We start from the raw sequence: 25,939 nt of genomic DNA, 5'->3' as shown, positions 1-25,939 counted from the left end.
AACAAGATCTAAATTTTAACAAGCATACGAAGCAAGAAAAACTATTGTCGAATATAGCAAAATTAGTAAAAGAAACAAGCTTTTAGATTTTTATGAAAAGAATTTAAGATAACTCTTTACGTAACATATTTCCTATGTGGTACATATTTAGTAGAACTTAGTGTTATTTATCATTAGTTTTAATATCAAAACTATAATAATACTGGATCATACGCTATTTCAAATACTATAAACAAATAAATAATAATTATTACTGACCTAAGATTTTTGCCAACTCTTCTAATGCTGAAGATGATGTTGTAGCAAGCTCATCAGACGCTACAGGGAAAAATTGCATTATCGTTAAGAGGAGGAAGACCATCAGGCTATTTAGAAGTTTTCTTAGAAACATGATGGGCCAACACTTGATTATTTGTACAAAAAATTTACAATATTGAAGCAATATATCTTGATGAATGAATTGTTCATTGCAAGAGTAAGTTGCTTTAAAGATTATGATCAAATAAGCGTTATACATATGGTTTTAGTTTTTTGAAACTTACCATGATCGTTTAGAAACTGAAATCATCATTGTATATTGTAACTTTCTTTGTATGCAATAACATATCTCATGGTAGAAGGGAAATGTATATAAATTAAATAAAGAATTATGACCTTATACACTATGCTTGTTCTATTTATTAATTAAATATTTTATAGAAATAATATAATCTTTTAACATAATGTTTACATACTTTATGTAACAATCTAAGATTGTTGTATGGTAAGTTGAATATAATTGAGAGAGAAATAAGCATCTCTTTTGTAAATTGGCTAGTAATCTTTTAGTCATCCAATACTTTATGCTCTTTTTGTTATCAATTATACGAGGCATGGTTCTAAACTCCACACATAGAAATATTATTTGAAAACAGAACTAACTTAATTTTTTTGACGATCAACTTTCTTGTAATTTCTGAAAATCTAAACATGGTGCAAAAATTCTCTCTTAGAAATTATGATTTGTATAATATCTAGATCATCTTCTTCATGAACCTAATTGATGATCTTCTTCGTACAAGTTAAAAATATCAAAATATGGATGAAATTATTGTCAATTTGACTTATTGGAGATGTTTGTTTATTATTTTATATCAAAATCACAAAACACTTAAATAAACATCATGGATGTCATGATAATTTGAGTCATAATATAATGTTATCATGATTTTAAACAAGCATGGCAAAGTTAGAAATATTTTTAAAAAAATATCTTTCATTTTGTGGTAATTTGTTTCCCTCATTCTAAATAACAAAGATGAATTATAATAATCAATTGTATAAAGGTGTGAGCTAATAAGTCAAACATAATCAAAATCTAAAACGACAAATTTGATATTTTATTAAAATATCTTAAATATTTGTTTTGCCAACATTTATATTATAATCACTTAAATTTCAAGAAGAGCACATTCTAATGCTCTAAAATTATTTTATTATATATAACTTATAATTCATTGAGAGTTTCTTTTCATAGAAATGTTTCGACATGGTAAATGCTAGTGATTTGAACTGAAAATTTGTTCATTTAACTAATGACTACATTATTCATTAAAGAAACCTAGTAGCTAATAATATAATTATACTTTAATAGAGTTAGTGTTATGTACATTGGTTTGCATTTGTAGCGGAAATTGAAAATCTACCCTAATTACAAGAATTGCACATTTACAATAATAAACTATATAATTGAATAATATCGAAAAAAATATGCATCTTATTGGAAAATTTCTGCAACTTAATGATATAACTTGATTTCATGTGGTAATAGTGATGTCAAAACTTTTTTTCTTATAAACTTGGATGTTTCTATTTCTAGAAATAGAAATAGAGCATTTTTTGATATAATAACACTTATCATGATTAGGAACAATCTATAACTGCACAAAATTGATATTTATAATTTCATTTAAATCATTTTTTCCTCAAGTTGACATCTAACCATATCAATTTTATCCATAGTATTAGAGACTTTTATTTTTTCATTTTTTATTCATCACATATTATGATAATGATAATGCATAATGCATTAAAATTTATTTTTTATGATATCAGAAATAATTAGCTCAAGGAGATGTAAGGTGTACTAGATTATAAATGGGAGGTATGATTAAATGTTTAATATCAATAGATCTGATCTCATCCCCAACTATCGCCTCTTTGATAACAATGCTTGTTATATCCATAAAGTAAATATTTTATAAAAATGTTATCATATTTTGACTTGATATTTATAGTTTATATAACACTATTAAGAATTAAATAAAAAAAAATATTTCATATCTTTCAAGTGCATAAAAGTAATTAAGAGAATTAAATAAAGTAATTGTAGTTTAATATGTTATGCTCTTCTTTAGATGAATTATATAAAGAATGGTGTAAAACTCTCCAAGCATAGAATTCTTATTTGAAAAGAGACCCAACTTAATTTTTTATGTTGTCAATTTAGTATTCTTGTAATATGTAAAAATCTAAATGTGGATTGAAAATTCTTACTATTACAATTTTATATTTTAATAATATCTTGTTCACCTTGTTCAGGAATACAGTTGATGATCCTCTTTGTACAAGTTAAAAATATTAAAATACGGATGTATTGATTGTCAACTTGACTTGTTCGAGTCCTTTATTGATTATTTTATATCTGAAGAATAATATTTTACAATAAACATATATCATCTCATGATAATTAAAATAAAAATATGATGTTATCAATATTGTATTTATGGATAATAAACCTGCAAAATTTTTACAATTATTTATCTTTGCTTTTATGTTAATTCATTTACTCAAATCGTAAAAAAGATAAATTTTAATAATGTATTGTTCAAAGTGAACTTAAAATTCAACATATTAAAAATAAAAAATGTCACAATTCTATAAAAAATTTACAAAACTTTAGTTTTGCCTACTCTAAGATTATAACTACTTAAAAAATGTTTCAACTCATTACCAACTAGCGACTTGAAATTAAAATTTTTTCATTTAACTATCATGTAATAGACTATATAATTAAATAATAGACTATATAATTGTCAATTTATATAGTTATCACGAATTATCAATTTATGGCAATAGACTATATAATTAAATAATATTGAGAAACAATACATTATAATGGAACAATTATGTAATATAATGACATAATTATATTTTATGTGGTAATAGTTATATCCAACCTTCTTTTCAAAAAAACATTGAACCGATTATTACAATAATGCTTTTCACGGATGAAAGTTAATATTTGAAATTTCATTTAGGCTATCTTTTCGACAAGCTCATATTTAACCATTTCAATTTTATCAATAATATTTGAGAGACATGTATTTAACTAAGTTTTAGTTTATTTCGAAGTAAAATAATGACAATGCATAATGTATTACGGTTTATTATTTATGATATTAAGATAATGAGCCTATAAGTGTATAGGGACTACAGGATTATGTAGAGGAGGAATGATAAAAGGTTTTATATCGAATAATTTGACGTCATCTCCAGCTATAGCCTCTTTGATAGCGATGGCTAAAGAAAAAATTAATTCAATTAGTAAAATATTTTGAAACAAGATCTAAATTTTAACAAGCATATGAAGCAAGAAAAACTATTTTCAAATATAGCAAAATTAGTAAAAGAAACAAGCTTTTAGATTTGTATGAAAAGAATATAAGTTAACTCTTCACGTAACATATTTCCTATGTCGTCCACATTTAGTAGAACTTGATGTTATTTATCATTAGTTTTAATATCAAAACTACAATAATACTGGATCATATGCAATTTCAAATATTATAAACAAATAAATAATAATTATTACTGACCTAAGATTTTTGCCAACTCTTCTAATGCTGAAGATGATGTTGGAGCAAGCTCATCAGACGCTACCGAGAAAAATTGCATTGTCGTTAAGAGGAGCAAGACCATCAGGCTAATGAGAAGTTGTCTTAGAAACATGATGGGCCAACACTTGATTATTTGTAAAAAAAATTTACAATATTGAAGCAATATATCTTGATGGATGAATTGTTAATCGCAAGAGTAAGTTGCTTTAAAGATTGTGATCAAATAAGCGTTATACATAAGGTTTTAGTTTTTTGTAACTTACCATGGTCATTTAGAAACTGAAATCATCATTGTATATTGTAACTTTCTTTGTATGCAATAACATATCTCATGGTAGAAGGGAAATGTATATAAATTAAATAAAAATTTGTGACCTTATACACTATGCTTGTTTTATTTATTAAATAAATATTTTATAGAAATAATGTAATCTTTTAACATAATGTTTACATACTTTATGTAACAATCTAAAATTGTTGTATGGTAAGTTGAATATAATTGAGAGAGAAATAAGCATCTCTTTTGTAAATTGGCTAGTAATCTTTTAGTCATCCAATACTTTATGCTCTTTTTGTTATTAATTATACGAAGCATGGTTCTAAACTCCACACATAGAAATCTTATTTGAAAATAGAACTAAATTTTTTGGACGAACTTTCTTGTAATTTCTAAAAATCTAAACATGTTGTAAAAATTCTCACTCTTAGAAATTATGATTTGAATAATATATAGATCATCTTATTCATGAACCTAGTTGATGATCTTCTTCGTACAAGTTAAAAATATCAAAATGTGGATGAAATTATTGTCAATTAGACTTATTGGAGATGTTTGTTCATTATTTTATATCAAAATCATAAAACATTTAAATAAACATCAAGTATGTCATGATAATTTGAGTCATAATATAATGTTATCATGATTTTAAATAAGCATGGCAAAGATAGAAATATTTTTAAAAAAATATCTTTCATTTTGTGGTAATTTGTTTCCCTCATTCTAAATAATAAAAATGAATTTTAATAATCAATTGTATAAGGGTGTGAACTAATAAGTCAAACATAATCAAAATTTAAAAAGACAAATTTGATATTTTATTAAAATATCTTAAATATTTGTTTTGCCAACATTGATATTACAATCACTTAAATTTCAAGATGAGCACATTCTAATGCTCCAAAATTATTTTATTATAAGTAACTTATAATGCATTGATAGTTTCTTTTCATAAAAATATTTCGACTTGGTAATGCTAGTGATTTGAACTGAAAATTTGTTCATTTAACTAGCAACTACGTTATTCATTATAGAAACCTTGTCGCTAATAATATAATTGTACTTTAATAAAGTAAGTGTTATGTATATTGGTTTGTATTTGTAGAGGAAATTGAAAATCTACCCCAATTACAAGAATTTCACATTTACAATAATAAACTATATAATTCTATAATATCGAAAAAAATATCGAAAAAAATATCCATATTATTGGAAAATTTCTGCAATATAATGATATAACTTGATTTCATATGGTAATGGTGATGTCAAAACTTCTTTTCTTATAAACTTGGATGTTTTTATTTCTAGAAATAGAAATAGAGCATTTTTTCATATAATAACACTTGTAATGATTATGGACAATCTATAACTGCGAAAAATTGATATTTGTGATTTCATTTTAGTCATTTTTTCCTCAAGTTGACATCTAACAATATCAATTTTATCGATAGTATTAGAGACTTTTATTTTATCATTTTTTATTCTTCACATATTATGATAATGATAATGCATAATGCATTAAAATTTATTTTTTATAATATCAGAAAAAATTAGCTGAAGGAGATTTAAGGTGTACTGGATTATAAATGGGAGGTATGATTAAAGGTTTAATATCAATAGATCTGATCTCATCCCCAACTATCGCCTCTTTGATAACAATGGCTAAAGAATAAAAGTAATTCATGTTAGTAAAATATTTTGAAAGAAAATCTAAATTTTAATAATCATATGATATTATCTAAAATGTTGAATGATATAGCATAATTAGTTTTAAAAAAAGCTATCTTGATAGCATTAAAAAACTTAGATAAATTTTCACAAACCAATTATTTTTATGGTCCACATTGAGGTGAACTTGGTGTTATTAATCATAAGTTTTAACATCGAAACAAGCAAAATGCGTGATAATATATTATTCCTAATATCTTAAGCAAGTGATGTTAGGATCGGAGCGGCACTAAGAGGGGGGGGGGGTGAATTAGTGCAACGGCTTAAAACGTTGGTTTCGACAAATCTTTCGTACGATAAAAATCAGAATCAGAAGTGCTTAACTTGAAAGTGTATTCGCAAAGTTGTGCAGTAAATGTAATGAGGAAATAAAACAAGTAAGAGGGTTTGCAGTAATGTAAATAGCAGTAATGAAATGCAAACCAGATATTACGCCGTTTTTAAAGTGGTTCGGTCAAGTGACCTACATCCACTTGCGAGGCCCCTCTTCGATGAGGCTCCCACCTTCCACTAGCAAATCTCTTGAAAGAGAAGGGTAAATACCCCTCTTACAACTTTTACAAGTGGTTCACTCTCTTACAGATTTTCAGCAAGAAAGAAGGAGGTGAACACTAGCAAATTGAAAACAAGAAAGGCAAAGACTCTTCTAAGACTTTTCTCTCAATCACTTGCTGCTCAAAAAGTTGTATTCTCAGCTGAGACTTGAGGGGTATTTATAGGCCTCAAGAGGATTCAAATTTGGGCTCCAAAAATTTGACTTCTCTTATGTTCCCGATGCTGGCGGTGCCACCGCCCAGCGCTTGGGTGCTGGGCAGTGCAACCGCCCAACCCAGGAGGTGTCACCGCCTAGCTCTCGGGTGCTGGGCGGTGCCACCGCCTAGGCCAATTCAGCTCACTGGTTGGGCTCCAAACTTGGCCCAAACTAGTCCGAACTCGGGCCCAATTGGCCCCTACTTGGGTTATAGGATTAACACCTAATCCTAACCCTAATTAACATGCTAACTACGAATTTAAAGACATTTTCTAAGCTATTACAAAGTCCGTAAGTCAAGACTTCTTCCGGTGAGCTTCCGGCGAACTTCCGACGTTCTTCCGATAAACTCTCGGAAACCATTTTGCGGACTCCCGACAAGCTCCTAGACTTCAAGATTTGATCTTGGTGAGTTCCAACGAGCTTCTTCGGTAAGCTCCGATCTTTCTCGGTGAGCTCCGCGAACTTCCAACGAACCTTCCGGCGAGCTTCCGAAAAACCCTTCGGCAAGCTCCCTGTTCATTCTCGGCTAGTTCCGGCAGCATTCCCGACGAACCTTCGGACTTCCGTCGAACTCTCGAACTCCCAACGAATCCTTTGCGCTTGACTCCAGCACTTTGTTTCACTTTATGTCTTCATCGTTATCGTAGTTAATCCTGCACACACAAACCAAAACTCAACTCCGATCTAGACAATTATTACAACGCGAATTGACATTCTGTTGCCCGGCACGTCATTGGTTGGCGCATCGTCCGATTCTTCAGTGCATCGCCCTCTCTTGCGGCTTGTTGCCCAATCGGCGGTTGACCTCCGCAACCCCGATATCCTTGGTGCAATTTCGCTCTCCTTGGCCCGATGCCCGACATCCGAAGCATTCAGCCATCCAATATCCTGACATGATCTCTTCCGCCGCAACGTCAATTCCTCCTGCGTCAACTGTCTAAACCTGATCGAGTAGACCTGCATCGCTCAAAATGCAGTTTAAATTATAAACACATATCAAGTGGTTTCATCATCAAAATACGAGATTCAACAATCTCCCCCTTTTTGATGATGACAACCACTTGATGACGGAGTTAACCTTAACTCCCGGAGTTTAAACAAACTCCCCCTATCAATATGCCATATTGAAAGAACCTTGAATTCAAACTGAATTCAAGTCATTGCAATATTCATCATGAATACTTGCAACACATCATCATGAACATATGCATAAACTTATGCATATCATGTCATCAACATACTTCTCCCCCTTTGTCATCAACAAAAAGGAGAAGTACAACTATTCTTTGTGTTTGTAATATAAGTTCAACTCATTGCATGAAAAACATAATATTAAGTTTTATCATCATGCAGTTTTGAAGCTAGAAAATTTAGCAAGTAATGCATCATGCTTAGGACATTCAAGCTATCAAGTTTTAGAAATGCAAGTTTTACAGCATACAAGATAGCACTTTTGGTAATGTTCAAGATAGTAAGTTCTACATCATGCAAGCTAGCAATATTGAGATGTTCAAGAAAGCAACTCTTGCTTCTTGAAATATGCAAATTTGTCAAGTTTTGCTAGATGTGCAAGTTAGCATTTTTGCCTCTTAAGATAGGAAAGATAGCACATTTGCTTCTTTTGAGATAGCACATTTGCTTCTTTTGAGATAGCAACTTTTTGCTCTTCTTTAGACTACAAGCTAGCAATTTTTACGATATGTAAGTTTCACAATATACAAGCTAGCAAAAATTTTGAAAGCAAATGCAAGATAGCTTTCTTGTGTAAGCTCATAATTCTTGCTTCCTATTGCAATGTGCAAGTGCAAGTTTTGCTTCTTGAGATAGGCAAGATAGCACATTTGCAATTTTTGTTTCTCAAGATAGGCAAGCTTGTGATGTTCAAAATAACAAGCTCTTTCTTCTAGAAGTGCCATTTTTGCTTTCTTTGCAAAGTGTAAGCTAGCAAAATGTTTGAAAAAATGATCAAGTTTCGCAACATACAAGCTAGCAAAAATGCCAAACTAGCAAGAGATAATGTTTTACATGAGGCAAGCAAACAATTTGGCAAATGTTACATTTGCATCTTCTCTTTTGAGAAGTGCAATTTTTGCTTTCATCTTGAATTGTGCAAGCTAGTTAGTTTGCCTCTTTTCATGATGTCCACGCTAGAAATTCTTGCTCCCCCTTTGTCATTGTCAAAAAGAAGGGAAGACCCTTATATCAATTTTCATATTATGACAAAGGTAAGTATCATTCTTATTTGTGCATCATTATATATTCAAATTAAAACATACACAATTTCAATAACCTTATTTTTCATGCACGATACCGAAAAATAAATCAATCATCATTAATAAGCATATCATACATGATACTCAAACATTAAAATTTTCAAGCATTTATCAACATGTTGATCATGATACCAAACATTCATCATTTAAAGCATTCATGATACACATCATATGCAATAAATACATCATGTACATCATTATCATAAGTATTGCATACATCATTTTAACTTTATGAATATTTCATCATTGCATGCATCATACCAAAACATTTCAAGCCATGCAAGCCATAAATACAAAGAAATCATGTCATGAAGGATAAAATCATTTGAATACCAAAAGACATGATTCATATAGTAAATATCTTCTTTAAATAAAATATCAAGAAAAATCATAGGAGTACAAAGAAGAGATCTTGTTTTAAAAGAAAAATCAAGTAATAACTCCAAGAACTCACAAGGAAAAATCATGATTCATTTAGAAAATCTCCTCTCAAGAGAATATCAAGTAAAATCGTAGAAGATAGATTAATGAGAAATTTTGATTTATAATAAAATCTCATGTATCGAATGTCGAGAAATCAAAATGATGATTTATATATATAAAAAATATCACAAGTTATATTCAAGAGAAAAATCATCATTCATTTTCAACTTATTCAATTTGTCACATCAATATTTCTTAGATATGCATGATACCAAAACATGGTCTTAAATCTTTAACATATAATATGCATAAATTTAAAGGAGAAGGGAAGAATTCAAACGTACAAAGATTTCAACCATCTCATAAACAAATGTAAGACCAAGTCATGAATCCAAAATTCCATGAATCAAAATGATCATCAAAGGTAATCTCATGTTATTCCAAGAAATCAATATAATGATTTTGATAAAACTCATTTCAAATTTAAATCATCAAAATCATCAAAATATCAACATTACTTTCAAGAGATTCAAAATGGTATACATAGATTTATCATAATAAACATCAAGATCAATAGGATAGAGAAAAAATAATTTTTCAAGGAAAAAATATTTTCCTCATTTTAGTTGTTTCAATTCATATGATTTTATTTCACTTATACCAAATAAAAACATGTATAATGTTTAAAACCAAAAGTGTAAGATTTATTACAACAAAGATTAATAAGCCACTTTCATTATGGTAAAAATCAATAATCCATAAATCACAAGATTCATATGCATAATTTAGAAATTTATTAAGCATGATCATTATGCATGACACTAAAACATGGTTTCAAAATGTTTAATATTTTCATTACATCATTATGCAATGGTTTCATTGAACATAATTTTGAATGATTCTTATAGATAACTAAAACTTCTTTAGTTTTAATTTATGTGATTGACTTTATATTTGTTGAATCTCGTATTTTGATGATGAAACTCCTTGATATATGTTTATGATTTAATCTGCGTTTTGAGTGACGCAGGGTGCTTCGATCAGGATGAGACAATTAAAGCAGGAACATCATGTTGTGCCGGAGGAACATGTTAGAAGATTAGACGTCGGGCCGGTGGATCGGTCGACGTATCGACAGAAGGCTTCGGGTCGTGGACTCGGGCATCGGGCCAAGAAGAGCGGGTATTGTGCCAAGGATATCGGAGTTGCGGAGTCAACTGGCCGATTGGGCAATAGGCTGCAGGAAAGGACGATGCGCCGAAGAATCGGACGAAGCGTCGAGGGACCAATGACATGCCGGACAACTTGATTAATTGCTTAGGATTAATTGTCTCGATCGAAGTTTTTGTTTTTGTGTGTGCAGGATTAACTACGATGAAAGAAAGACAAGCAGCAGGAGTTGCGCCGGAGTCAAGTTCATGATCACATTGGGAGTTCGAGAGTTCGACGGAAGTTCGGACGGTCGTCGGAGGTTCTGCGAGAACAGATCCGAGAAGTCCAGAAGCTTGCCAAGTGAAGCTCATCGGAACTTGCCAAGTGGATCGTCGCAAAGTCCAGGAGTTTGCCGGAAGTCCGCAGGAGCATCACCGAGGGTTCATCGGATGATCGACGGAAGTTCGCCGGAAACTCGCCGGAAGAAGCGATTGATGCACCGAAGCAAAGCTCCAGAAATTGTCTTAGATCTAATCGTAGTTAGCACGTTGATTAAGTTAGAAAATGGGAGGTGATCCCATTAACTTAATCTTGGGCCAATTGGGCCCGAATTCGGACTGGTTTGGGCCAAGTTTGGAGCCCAACCAGTGATCTGGAATAGTGCTAGGAGGTGCAACCGCCCAGGCCAAGAGGTAGCACCGCCCAGGCTATGTCTCCCAGCGAGACTGGGAGGTGCAACCGCCCCAGCCAGGAGGTGGCACCGCCTGAGCTCAGTCTTCGAGCTCTGGCAGAGAGGTGCAACCGCCTCTGTCAAGAGGTGGCACCGCCTGGGCTCAGTCTTCGAGCTCTGCCAGGCGGTGCAACCTCTCCAGTCAGGAGGTGCAACCGCCTGATCCCGGAATTCCGGGATTTGATCGTTTTGAGCTCCAAATTTGAATTGGGTTGGGGCCTATAAATACCCCACCCATTCAGCACTGAGACAGTAAGAACTCAAGCCGAAATCTTGATCTTTTCAGTGGTTCTTAGAGCTCAAAACTGCTAGTTTTCCTCCTCCTTCTGTTCTTCAAGTTTGAGTTGTAAAGAGAGGAGAGAAAACATTTGTAAGGGTTGTCTCCTAAGCCCATCAAAAGGAGTGAATCTGTAAGAGGGTAGTTGGCCTTCGCCTATTGAAGGAAGGCTTCTAGTTGACGTCGGTGACCTCATCGGTGGAGGAAGCCAAAAGTGGAGTAGGTCAAGACTGACCGAACCACTCTAAATCTCTTGTTTGCGTTTATTTTGAGCACTTTATCATTACTGCAAACCTCCTACATAGCTACTGCTCTCTGCGCTTTTACGAACGAGTTCTGTGCAGTTTATGTTCACGTCTTAATTCCATTTACAAACTGCAAACTGCTCTCTGCGCTTTTACGAATGAATTCTGTGCAGTTTACGTTTACGTCTTGATTCTGTTTATAACTGCAAACTGATTTCTGCGAACGAGTTTCTTTGCAGTTTACGTTTACGTCTTGATTCTGTTTATAACTGCAAACTGATTTCTGCGAACAAGTTTCTTTGCAGTTTACGTTTACGTCTTGATTCTGCTTAGACGTAAAACTGTGTTTTAGACGTAAACTACTTTTAAACGTAAAACTACGTTTAGACGTAAAACTGCGTTTAGACGTAAACTGCGTTTAGACGTAAAACTACGTTTAGACGTAAAACTGCGTTTAGACGCAAACTGCGTTTAGACGTAAAACTACGTTTAGACGTAAATCTGTGTTTAGACGTAAAACTGCGTTTAGACGTAAATCTGAGTTTAGACGTAAATCTGCGTTTAGACGTAAAACTGCGTTTAGACGTAAATCTGCGTTTAGACGTAAAACTGCGTTTAGACGTAAATCTGCGTTTAGACGTAAAACTGCGTTTAGACGCAAACTACACTTAGACGCAAACTGCGCTTAGACGCAAACTTTGTTTAGACGCAAACTGCGCTTAGACGCAATCTGCGCTTAGACGCAAACTGCACTTAGATATAAACTGAGAATTAGCTTTTGCATCATAATAGTTTTTATTGAACGAACGCAGCTTTTGGTTTTAATCGCTGTAAGATTTCCGCTGCACTAATTCACCCCCCCCCCTCTTAGTGCTCTCGATCCTAACAATATTAGCATGCTCAAGTTTTGTTCTTATGTCAAAAACATACATCATGTTTGAAAACCAAAGACAAGGTTTAAAAAAAAATATCATCAAGTCTTCCATATAAAAACCATGCATCATAATTGAAAGTTAATATTGAAATCATCAAAATACACATTCTTGCTTCTCAAGCACATATATATGATTATTTAAATCTAACATTTTATTCTATTAACATAAAACATACAATTTTCAAGAAAAATAATTATTCAAAAGAAAAGAGAAAATGCATCATGGAAAATATCAAGTAATTTCAAAATAATTCAAGAGAGTTGAGTTACTTACCTTGTAGTCGAAGCCCGTCAAAGCCCAATTCGCCGTTTCACCTTTGGAAGTTCTTGATTCATCCTCGGTTGCCTTCCTTTTCTTTGGCCTCTTCCTCCGTTCAAGTTCATTGTTTATTTTAGATTTTTGTTTAATAAACTTATTAAGATTTAGTGTTCGAAATTCAAGTTCATCATTGTCCTCATCACTTGAGTCATCGCTCAAGTGGTATTCATTTGTCCGGAGTTCCAAATCCTTCCTATTCTTTGGAAGGTGGTTCAAGTGTTGATTGTGTTCATCATGTGCATTGCGCACCATTTCATATGTCATCAATGAGCCGATAAGTTCTTCAAGTGGAAAAATATTTAAATCTTTTGTTTCTTGTATTGCTGTTACTTTTGATTCCCAAGCTTTAGAAAGTGATCGTAAAACTTTACTATCAAGTTCAAAATTCAAGAAACATTTGCCAAGAGCTTGTAAACCATTGACGACATCCGTAAAACGGGTGTACATGTCAACAATGGTTTCGCTCGGCTTCATTCAAAAAAGCTCGAAATTATGCATTAAAATGTTGATTTTCGAATCTTTGACTCTAGAAGTGCCTTCATGTGTGATTTCAAGAGTGTGCCATATGTCGAAAGACGTTTCGCATAAAGAAACTCGATTGAACTCATTTTTGTCCAAAGCGCAAAATAAGGCATTCATAGCCTTTGCGTTTAAAGAAAACATCTTCTTCTCCAAATCATTCCAATGGTTCATTGGAAGAGAAGACATTTCAAATCTATTTTCGACTATGTGCCATAAATTCAAATCCAAAGAAAGTAAGAAAACTCTCATTTGAGTTTTCCAATAAGTGTAGTCTGTCCCATTGAAAAAGGGAGGACAAATGAGAGAGTGACCCTCTTGAAAGTCGTAAAGAGCCATTTCTATTTGGGTGTTAAACCAAGGTAGAAAAATGTGGCTCTGATACCAATTGTTAGGATCATAGCGGCACTAAGAGGGGGGGGGGTGAATTAGTGCAGCGGCTTAAAACGTTGGTTTTGACAAATCTTTCGTACGATAAAAATCGGAATCAGAAGTGCTTAACTTGAAAGTGTAATCGCAAAGTTGTGCAGTAAATGTAATGAGGAAATAAAACAAGTAAGAGGGTTTGCAGTAATGTAAATAGCAGTAATGAAATGCAAACCAGATATTACGCCGTTTTTAAAGTGGTTCGGTCAAGTGACCTACATCCACTTGCGAGGCCCCTCTTCGATGAGGCTCCCACCTTCCACTAGCAAATCTCTTGAAAGGGAAGGGTAAATACCCCTCTTACAACTTTTACAAGTGGTTCACTCTCTTACAGATTTTCAGCAAGAAAGAAGGAGGTGAACACTAGCAAATTGAAAACAAGAAAGGCAAAGACTCTTCTAAGACTTTTCTCTCAATCACTTGCTGCTCAAAAAGTTGTATTCTCAGCTGAGACTTGAGGGGTATTTATAGGCCTCAAGAGGATTCAAATTTGGGCTCCAAAAATTTGAATTCTCTTATGTTCCCGATGCTGGCGGTGCCACCGCCCAGCGCTCGGGTGCTGGGCGGTGCAACCGCCCAACCCAGGAGGTGTCACCGCCCAGCCTAGGCGGTGCCACCGCCTAGGCCAATTCAGCTCACTAGTTGGGCTCCAAACTTGGCCCAAACCAGTCCGAACTCGAGCCCAATTGGCCCCTACTTGGGTTATAGGATTAACACCTAATCCTAACACTAATTAACATGCTAACTACAAATTTAAAGACATTTTCTAAGCTATTACAAAGTTCGTAAGTCAAGACTTCTTCCGGCGAGCTTCCGGCGAACTTCCGACGTTCTTCCGATAAACTCTCGGAAACCATTCTGCGGACTCCCGACAAGCTCCTAGACTTCACGATTTGATCTTGGTGAGTTCCAACGAGCTTCTTCGGTAAGCTCCGATCTTTCTCGGTAAGCTCCACGAACTTCCAACGAACCTTCCGGCGAGCTTCCGAAAAACCCTTCGGCAAGCTCCCTGTTCATTCTCGGCTAGTTCCGGCAACATTCCCGACGAACCTTCGGACTTCCGTCGAACTCTCGAACTCCCAACGAATCCTTTGCGCTTGACTCCAGCACTTTGTTTCGCTTTATGTCTTCATCGTTATCGTAGTTAATCCTGCACACACAAACCAAAACTTAACTCCGATCTAGACAATTATTACAATGCGAATTGACATTTTGTTGCCCGGCACGTCATTGGTTGGCGCTTCGTTCGATTCTTCGGTGCATCGTCCTCTCTTGCGGCTTGTTGCCCAATCGGCGGTTGACCTCCGCAACCCCGATATCCTTGGTGCAATTTCGCTCTCCTTGGCCCGATGCCCGACATCCGAAGCATTCAGCCATCCAATATCCTGACGTGATATCTTCCGGCGCAACGTCAATTCCTCCTGCGTCAACTGTCTAAACCTGATCGAGTAGACCTGCATCGCTCAAAATGCAGTTTAAATCATAAACACATATCAAGTGGTTTCATCATCAAAATTCGAGATTTAACAAGTGAAACTATATTATTACTAATATAAGATTTTAGCCAACTATTCTAATTCTCAAAATGATGTTGGAGCAATCACTTTATATGCTAGTGCAAAAAATTGCATTGTCATTAAAAGAAGGAAGATCGTTAGGCCAATAAGAAGTTGTCTTCGAAACGTGATGGACTAACATTTCATTATTCGTAAAAAAAATAAATTTTGTATTATTGAAATAATGTGTAGATGGATGAATTATTAATCACAAGAGTGAGGTAATATAAAGATTGGGGTCAATTGAATTTTATGCATAAGGCTATATTTTTTTAACACATTTCATGTAAACTGAAATCTTCATTGTATATAGCAACTTTTGTAGTATCTAATAATGTGTATAAAATGGAAGAAGTAAAATGTATAAAAGTTGAATAAAGAATTGTGACATCATACAATTTATAAAAAATGCTTGTTATATCCATAAAGTAAATATTTTATAAGAATGTTATCGTATTTTGACATGATACTTATAGTTTATATAACACTATTAAGAATTAAATTAAAAAAAATATTTCATATCTTTCAACTGCATAAAAGTAACTAAAAGAGGAATTAAAGTTTACTTTGTCAATTACTAATTAATACCTTTGTAGTTTAATATGTTATGCTCTTCTTGAGAATAATTATATAAAACAAGGTGTAAAACTCTCCACGCATAGAATTCTTATTTGAAAAGACACCCAACTTAATTTTTTATGTTGTCAATTTAGTATTCTTATAATATATAAAATTTAAATGTGGATTAAAAATTCTCATAATTATAATTTTATATTTTAATAATATCTTGTTCACATTTTTCATGAATATAGTTGATGATCCTCTTTGTACAAGTTAAAAATATGGATGTATTGATTGTCAACTTGACTTGTTCGAGTCCTTTATTTATTATTTTATATCAAAAGAATAATATTTTATAATAAACATCTATCATCTCATGATAATTTAAATAAAAATAGGATGTTATCAATATTGTATTTATGGATAATAAACCTACAAAATTTTTACAATTATTTATCTTTGCTTTTATGTTAATTCATTTACTCAAATTCTAAAAAAGATAAATATTAATAATGTATTATTCAAAGGAGTGAACTAAAAAGTCAAACATATTAAAAATCTAAAATGTCACAATTCTATAAAAATTTTACAAAACATTAGTTTTGCCTACTCTAAGATTATAACCACTTAAAGTTCAGGATGAGTGTATTTTAATGGTCCAATGCTAGTTTATCATTCGTAACTAATAAGGTATTTATACTTTTTTTTATAGCAATGTTTCAACTCATTACCAACTAGTGACTTGAAATTAAAATTTTTTCATTTAACTATCATGTAAGTTATTCATCATTAAAATATAAGAGCTTAGAATATTGTTATAATATAATGGAGTGAGGATTTTGTGTGTTGGTCTACTTTTGTAGTGGAAATTGGAACTCTGACCCGCTCTCACGAATTGTCAATTTATGGAAATAGACTATATAATTAAATAATATTGAGAAATAATACATTATATTGGAACAATTATGTAATATAATGATATAATTATATTTTATGTGGTAATAGTTATATCCAACCTTCTTTTCAAGAAAACATAGAACCGATTATTACAATAATGATTTTCACGGATGAAAGTTAATATTTGAAATTTCATTTGGGCTATCTTTTCGATAAGCTCACATTTAACCATTTTAATTTTATCGTTAATATTTGAGAGACATGTATTTTACTAAGTTTTAGTTCATCTCGAAGTAAAATAATGATAATACATAATGCATTACGGTTTATTGTTTATGATATTAAGGCAACGAGCCTATAGGTGTATAGGGACTACAGGATTATGTAGAGGAGGAATGATAAAAGGTTTTATATCGAATGATTTGTCGTCATCTCCAGCTATAGCCTCTTTGATAGCAACGACTAAAGAAAAAATTAATTCAATTACTAAAATATTTTGAAAAAAGATCTAAATTTTAACAAGCATACGAAGCAAGAAAAACTATTGTCAAATATAGCAATATTAGTAAAAGAAACAATCTTTTAGATTTGTATGAAAAGAATTTAAGATAAATCTTCACGTAACATATTTCCTATGTGTCCACATTTAGTAGAACTTGGTGTTATTTATCATTAGGTTTAATATCAAAACTGCAATAATACTGGATCATACGCTATTTCAAATACTATAAACAAATAAATAATTATTATTACTGACCTAAGATTTTTGCCAACTCTTCTAATGCTGAAGATGATGTTGGAGCAAGCTCATCAGACGCTACTAGGAAAAATTACATTGTCGTTAAGAGGAGGAAGATCATCAAGCTAACGAGAAGTTGTCTTAGAAACATGATGGGCCAACACTTGATTATTTGTAAAAAAAATTTACAATATTGAAGCAATATATCTTGATGGATGAATTGTTCATCACAAGAGTGAGTTGCTTTAAAGATTATGATCAAATAAGCGTTATACATAAGGTTTTAGTTTTTTCTAACTTACCATGGTCGTTTAGAAACTGAAATCATCATTGTATATTGTAACTTTCTTTGTATGCAATAACATATCTTATGGTAGAAGGGAAATGTATATAAATTAAATAAAGAATTGTGACCTTATACACTATGCTTGTTCTATTTATTAATTAAATATTATATAGAAATAATGTCATCTTTTAACATAATATTTATATACTTTATATAACAATCTAAGATTTTTGTTTGGTAAGTTGAAAAAAATCTATTCCATATCATTCAAATGCATAAATATAATTGAGAGGGAAATAAGCATCTCTTTTGTAAATTGGCTAGTAATCATTTAGTCATCCAATGCTTTATGCTCTTTTTGTTATCGATTACACGAGGCATGGTTCTAAACTCCATAGAAATCTTATTTGAAAATAGAACTAAATTTTTTTGACGAACTTTCTTATAATTTCTGAAAATCTGTTGCAAAAATTCTCACTCTTAGAAATTATCATTTGAATAATATCTAGATCATCTTCTTCATGAACCTCGTTGATGATATTATTCGTACAAGTTAAAAATATCAAAATGTGGATGAAATTATTGTCAATTTGACTAGTTGGAGATGTTTATTCATTATTTTATATCAAAATCATAAAACATTTAAATAAACATCAAGTATGTCATGATAATTTGAGTCATAATATAATGTTATCATGATTTTAAACAAGCATGACAAAGTTAGAAATATTTTTAAAAAAATATCTTTCATTTTGTGGTAATTTGTTTCCCTCATTCTAAATAATAAAGATGAATTTTAATAATCAATTGTATAAAGGTGTGAACTAATAAGTCAAACATAATCAAAATATAAAAAGATAAATTTGATATTTTATTAAAATTGATATTTATAATTTCATTTGAGTCATTTTTTCCTCAAGTTGACATCTAACCATATCAATTTTATCGATCGTATTAGAAATTTTATTTTATCATTTTTTATTCATCACATATTATGATATTGATAATGCATAATGCATTAAAATTTATTTTTTATGATATCAGAAAAAATTAGCTCAAGGAGATGTAAGGTGTATTGGATTATAAAGGGGAGGTATGATTAAATGTTTAATATCAATATATCTGATCTCATCCCCTACTATTACCTCTTTGATAACAATGGCTAAAGAATAAAAGTAATTCATGTTAGTAAAATATTTGGAAGGAAAATCTAAATTTTAATAATCACATGATATTATCTAAAATGTTGAATAATATAGCATAATTAGTTTAAAAAATAGCTATCTTAATGGCATTAAAAAACCTAGATAAATTTTCACAAACCACTTATTTGTATGGTCCACATGGAGGTGAACTTGTTGTTATTAATCATAAGTTTTAACATCGAAACATATATAATGCATGATCATATATTATTCCTAATATCTTAAGCAAGTGAAACTAAATTATTACTAATATAAGATTTTAGCCAATTATTCTAATTCTCAAAATGATGTTGGAGCAATCTCTTTATATGCTAGTACAAAAAATTGCATTGTAATTAAAAGAAGGAAGATCGTTAGGCCAATAAGAAGTTGTCTTCGAAACGTGATGGACTAACATTTCATTATTCGTAAAAAAAATAAATTTTGTATTATTGAAATAATGTGTAGATCGATGAATTATTAATCACAAGAGTGAGGTAATATAAAGATTGGGGTCAATTAAATTTTATGCATAAGCCTATATTATTTTAACACATTTCATGTAAACTGAAATCTTTATTGTATATAGCAACTTCTGTAGTATCTAATAATGTATAAAATGGAAGAAGTAAAATGTATAAAAGTTGAATAAAGAATCGTGACATCATACAATTTATAAACTATGCTTTTTATATCCATAAAGTAAATATTTAACAAGAATGTTATCGTATTTTGACATGATACTTATAGTTTATATAACACTATTAAGAATTAAATTTAAAAAAATATTTCATATCTTTCAAGTGCATAAAAGTAACTAAGAGAGAAATTAAAATTTACTTTGTCAATTACAAATTAATACCTTTGTAGTTTAATATGTTATACTTTTCTTGAGAAGAAATATATAAAGCATGGTGTAAAACTCTCCACGCATAGAATTCTTATTTGAAAAGAGACCCAACTTTATTTTTTATGTTGTCAATTTAGTATTCTTGTAATATGTAAAAATCTAAATTTGATTGAAAATTCTCACTTTCAAAATTTTATATTTTAATAATATCTTGTTCAGCTTGTTCAGGAATATAGTTGATGATCCTATTTGTAAAAGTTAAAAATATTAAAATACGGATGTATTGATTGTCAACTAGACTTGTTCGAGTCCTTTATTGATTATTTTATATCAGAATAATAATATTTTACAATAAAATCTATCATCTCATGATAATTTAAATAAAAATATGATGTTATCAATATTGTATTTATTGATAATAAACCTGGAAAAGTTTTACAATTATTTATCTTTTCTTTTAGGTTAATTTTTTACTCAAATCCTAAAAAAGATAAATTTTAATAATGTATTATTCAAAGGAGTGAACTAAAAAGTCAAACATATTAAAAATCTAAAATGTCACAATTCTATAAAAATTTTACAAAACTTTAGTTTTGCCTACTCTAAGATTATAACCACTTAAAGTTCAGGATGAGTGTATTTTAATAGTCCAATGCTAGTTTATCATTCGTAACTAATAAGGTATTTATACTTTCTTTTTATAGCAATGTTTCAACTCATTACCAACTAGTGACTTGAAATTAAAATTTTTTCATTTAACTTTCATGTAAGTTATTCATCATTAAAATATAAGAGCTTAGAATATTGTTATAATATAATTGAGTGAGGATTCTGTGTGTTTGTTTGCTTTTGTAATGGAAATTGGAACTCTGACCCGCTCTCACGAATTGTCAATTTATGGCAATAGACTATATAATTAAATAATATTGAGAAATAATACATTATATTGGAACAATTATGTAATATAATGATAAAATTATATTTTATGTGGTAATAGTTATATCCAACCTTCTTTTCAAGAAAACATAGAATCGATTATTACAATAATGCTTTTCACGGATTAAAGTTAATAATTGAAATTTCATTTGGGCTATCTTTTCGATAAGCTCACATTTAACCATTTTAATTTTATCGATAATATTTGAGAGACATGTATTTTACTAAGTTTTAGTTCATCTCGATATAAAATAATGATAATACATAATGCATTACGGTTTATTATTTATGATATTAAGGCAATGAGCCTATAGGTGTATAGGGACTACAGGATTATGTAGAGGAGGAATGATAAAAGGTTTTATATCGAATGATTTGACGTCATCTCCAGCTATAGCCTCTTTGATAGCGATGGCTAAATAAAAAATTAATTCAATTAGTAAAATATTTTGAAACAAGATCTAAATTTTAACAAGCATACGAAGCAAGAAAAACTATTGTCGAATATAGCAAAATTAGTAAAAAAAACAAGCTTTTAGATTTGTATGAAAAGAATGTAAGTTAACTCTTCACGTAACATATTTCCTATGTGGTCCACATTTAGTAGAACTTAGTGTTATTTATCATTAGTTTTAATATCAAAACTACAATAATACTATATCATATACAATTTCAAATATTATAAACAAATAAATAATAATTATTACTGACCTAAGATTTTTGCCAACTCTTCTAATGCTGAAGATGATGTTGGAGCAAGCTCATCAGACGCTACCGGGAAAAATTGCATTGTCGTTAAGAGGAGGAAGACTATCAGGCTAATGAGAAGTTGTCTTAGAAACATTATGGGCCAACACTTGATTATTTGTAAAAAAAATTTACAATATTGAAGCAATATATCTTGATGGATGAATTGTTAATCGCAAGAGTAAGTTGCTTTAAAGATTGTGATCAAATAAGCGTTATACGTAAGGTTTTAGTTTTTTGTAACTTACCATGGTCGTTTAGAAACTGAAATCATCATTGTATTTTGTAACTTTCTTTGTATACAATAACATATCTCATGGTAGAAGGGAAATGTATATAAATTAAATAAAGAATTGTGACCTTATACACTATGCTTGTTCTATTTATTAATTAAATATTTTATAGAAATAATGTCATCTTTTAACATAATGTTTATATACTTTATGTAACAATCTAAGATTTTTGTATGGTAAGTTGAAAAAAATCTATACCATATCATTCAAGTGCATAAATATAATTGAGAGAGAAATAAGCATCTCTTTTGTAAATTGGCTAGTAATCTTTTAGTCATCCAATACTTTATGCTCTTTTTGTTATCAATTATACGAGGCATGGTTCTAAACTCCACACATAGAAATCTTATTTGAAAATAGAACTAAATTTTTTTGACGAACTTTCTTGTAATTTCTGAAAATCTAAACATGTTGCAAAAATTCTCACTCTTAGAAATTATCATTTGAATAATATCTAGATCATCTTCTTCATGAACCTAGTTGATAATATTATTCATACAAGTTAAAAATATCAAAATGTAGATGAAATTATTGTCAATTTGATTTGTTGGAGATGTTTGCTCATTATTTTATATCAAAATCACAAAACATTTAAATAAACATCAAGTATGTCATGATAATTTGAGTCATAATATAATGTTATCATGATTTTAAACAAGCATGACAAAGTTAGAAATATTTTTAAAAAAATATCTTTCATTTTGTTGTAATTTGTTTCCCTCATTATAAATAATAAAGATGAATTTTAATAATCAATTGTATAAAGATGTGAACTAATAAGTCAAACATAATCAAAATCTAAAAAGACAAATTTGATATTTTATTAAAATATCTTAAATATTTCTTTTGCCAACATTGATATTACAATCACTTAAATTTCAAAATGAGCACATTCTAATGCTCTAAAATTATTTTATTATAGGTAACTTATAATGGATTGAGAGTTTCTTTTCATAGAAATGTTTCGACTTGGTAAATGGTAGTGATTTGAAATGAAAATTTGTTCATTTAACTAGCGACTACGTTATTAATTATAGAAACTTAGTAGCTAATAATATAATTGTACTTTAATAAAGTTAGTGTTATGTACATTGGTTTCCATTTGTAGAGGAAATTGAAAATCTACCCCAATTACAAGAATTGCATATTTACAATAATAAACTATATAATTGAATAATATCGAAAAAAATATCCATCTTATTGGAAAATTTCTGCAACATAATGATATAACCTGATTTCATGTGGTAATAGTGATGTCAAAACTTCTTTTCTTATAAACTTGGATGTTTCTATTTCTACAAATAGAAAGTTTGCATTCTTTGATATAAAAACACTTGTCATGATTATGGACAATCTATAACTGCTCAAAATTGATATTTATAATTTCATTTGAGTCATTTTTTCCTCAAGTTGACATTTAACCATATCAATTTTATCGATAGTATTAGAAACATTTATTTTATCATTTTTTATTTAATCACATATTATGATAATGATAATGCATAATGCATTAAAGTTTATTTTTTATGATATCAGAAAAAATTAGCTAAAGGAGATGTAAGGTGTACTGGATTATAAAGGTGAGGTATGATTAAAGGTTTAATATCAATAGATCTGATCTAATCCCCAACTATCAACTCTTTGATAACAATGGCTAAAGAATAAAAGTAATTCATGTTAGTAAAATATTTTGAAAGAAGATCTAAATTTTAATAATCATATGATATTATCTAAAATGTTGAATAATATAGCATAATTAGTTTAAAAAAAAGCTATCTTGAAGGCATTAAAAAACCTAGATAAATTTTCACAAACCACTTATTTTTATGGTCCACATGGAGGTGAGCTTGTTGTTATTAATCATAAGTTTTAACATTGAAACATGCATTATGCAAGATCATATATTATTCCTAATATCTTAAGCAAGCGAAACTAAATTATTACTAATATAAGATTTTATCCAATTATTCTAATTCTCAAAATGATGTTGGAGCAATCTCTGTATATGCTAGTACAAAAAATTGCATTGTCATTAAAAGAAGGAAGATCGTTAGGCCAATAAGAAATTGTCTTCGAAATGTGATGGACTAACATTTCATTATTCGTAAAAAAAAGAAATTTTATATTATTGAAATAATGTGTAGATCGATGAATTATTAATCACAAGAGTGAGGTAATATAAAGATTGGGGTCAATTGAATTTTATGCATAAGCCTATATTATTTTAACACATTTCATGTAAACTCAAATCTTTATTGTATATAGCAACTTCTGTAGTATCTAATAATGTATAAAATGGAAGAAGTAAAATGTATAAAAGTTGAATAAAGAATCGTGACATCATACAATTTATAAACTATGCTTTTTATATCCATAAAGTAAATATTTATTAAGAACGTTATCGTATTTTGACAGGATACTTATTGTTTATATAACACTATTAAGAATTAAATTAAAAAAAATATTTCATATCTTTCAAGTGTATAAAAGTAACTAAGAGAGGAATTAAAGTTTACTTTGTTAATTACTAATTAATACCTTTGTGGTTTAATATGTTATGCTATTCTTGAGAAGAATTATATAAAGCATGGTGTAAAACTCTCCACGCATAGAATTCTTATTTGTAAAGAGACCCAACTTAATTTTTTATGTTGTCAATTTAGTATTCTTGTAATATGTAAAACTCTAAATATGGATTGAAAATTCTCACTTTTATGATTTTATATTTTAATAATATCTTGTTCAGCTTGTTCAGGATTATAGTTGATGATCCTATTTGTAAATGTTAAAAATATTAAAATACGAATGTATTGATTGTCAACTAGACTTGTTCGAGTCCTTTATTGATTATTTTATATCAAAATAATAATATTTTACAATAAACATCTATCATCTCATGATAATTTAAATAAAAATATGATGTTATCAATATTGTATTTATGGATAATAAACCTGCAAAATTTTTACAATTATTTATCTTTGCTTTTAGGTTAATTTATTTACTCAAATCTTAAAAAAGATAAATTTTAATAATGTATTGTTTAAAGGAGTGACCTACAAAGTCAAACATATTAAAAATCTAAAATGTCACAATTCTATAAAAATTTTACAAAACTTTAGTTTTGCCTACTCTAAGATTATAACCACTTAAAGTTCAAGATAAGTGTATTTTAATGGTCCAATGCTAGTTTATCATTCACAACTAATAAGGTATTTATACTTTCTTTTTATAGCAATGTTTCAACTCATTACCAACTAGTGACTTGAAATTAAAATTTTTTCATTTAACTATCATGTAAGTTATTCATCATTAAAATATAAGAGCTTAGAATATTGTTATAATATAATGGAGTGAGGATTTTGTGTGTTGGTCTACTTTTGTAGTGGAAATTGGAACTTTGACCCGCTCTCACGAATTGTCAATTTATGGCAATAGACTATATAATTAAATAATATTGAGAAATAATACATTATATTGGAACAATTATGTCATATAATGATATAATTATATTTTATGTGGTAATAATTATATCCAACCTTCTTTTCAAGAAAACATAGAAATGATTATTACAATAATGCTTTTCACGGATGAAAGTTAATATTTGAAATTTCATTTGGGCTATCTTTTCGATAAGCTCACATTTAACCATTTCAATTTTATCGATAATATTTGAGAGACATGTATTTTACTAAGTTTTAGTTCATCTCGAAGTAAAATAATGATAATACATAATGCATTACGGTTTATTGTTTATGATATTAAGGCAATGAGCCTATAGGTGTATAGGGACTACAGGATTATGTAGAGGATGAATGATAAAAGGTTTTACATCGAATGATTTGACGTCATCGCCGGCTATAGCCTCTTTGATAGCGATGGCTAAAGAAAAAATTAATTCAATTAGTAAAATATTTTGAAACAAGATCTAAATTTTAACAAGCACACGAAGCAAGA

This window comes from Musa acuminata, chromosome BXJ1-2 (assembly GCF_036884655.1).
Source record: "Musa acuminata AAA Group cultivar baxijiao chromosome BXJ1-2, Cavendish_Baxijiao_AAA, whole genome shotgun sequence".
Lineage (NCBI taxonomy): Eukaryota > Viridiplantae > Streptophyta > Magnoliopsida > Zingiberales > Musaceae > Musa > Musa acuminata.
The sequence above is the reverse complement of the archived record's forward strand: the minus strand, read 5'-3'. Positions refer to the sequence as shown.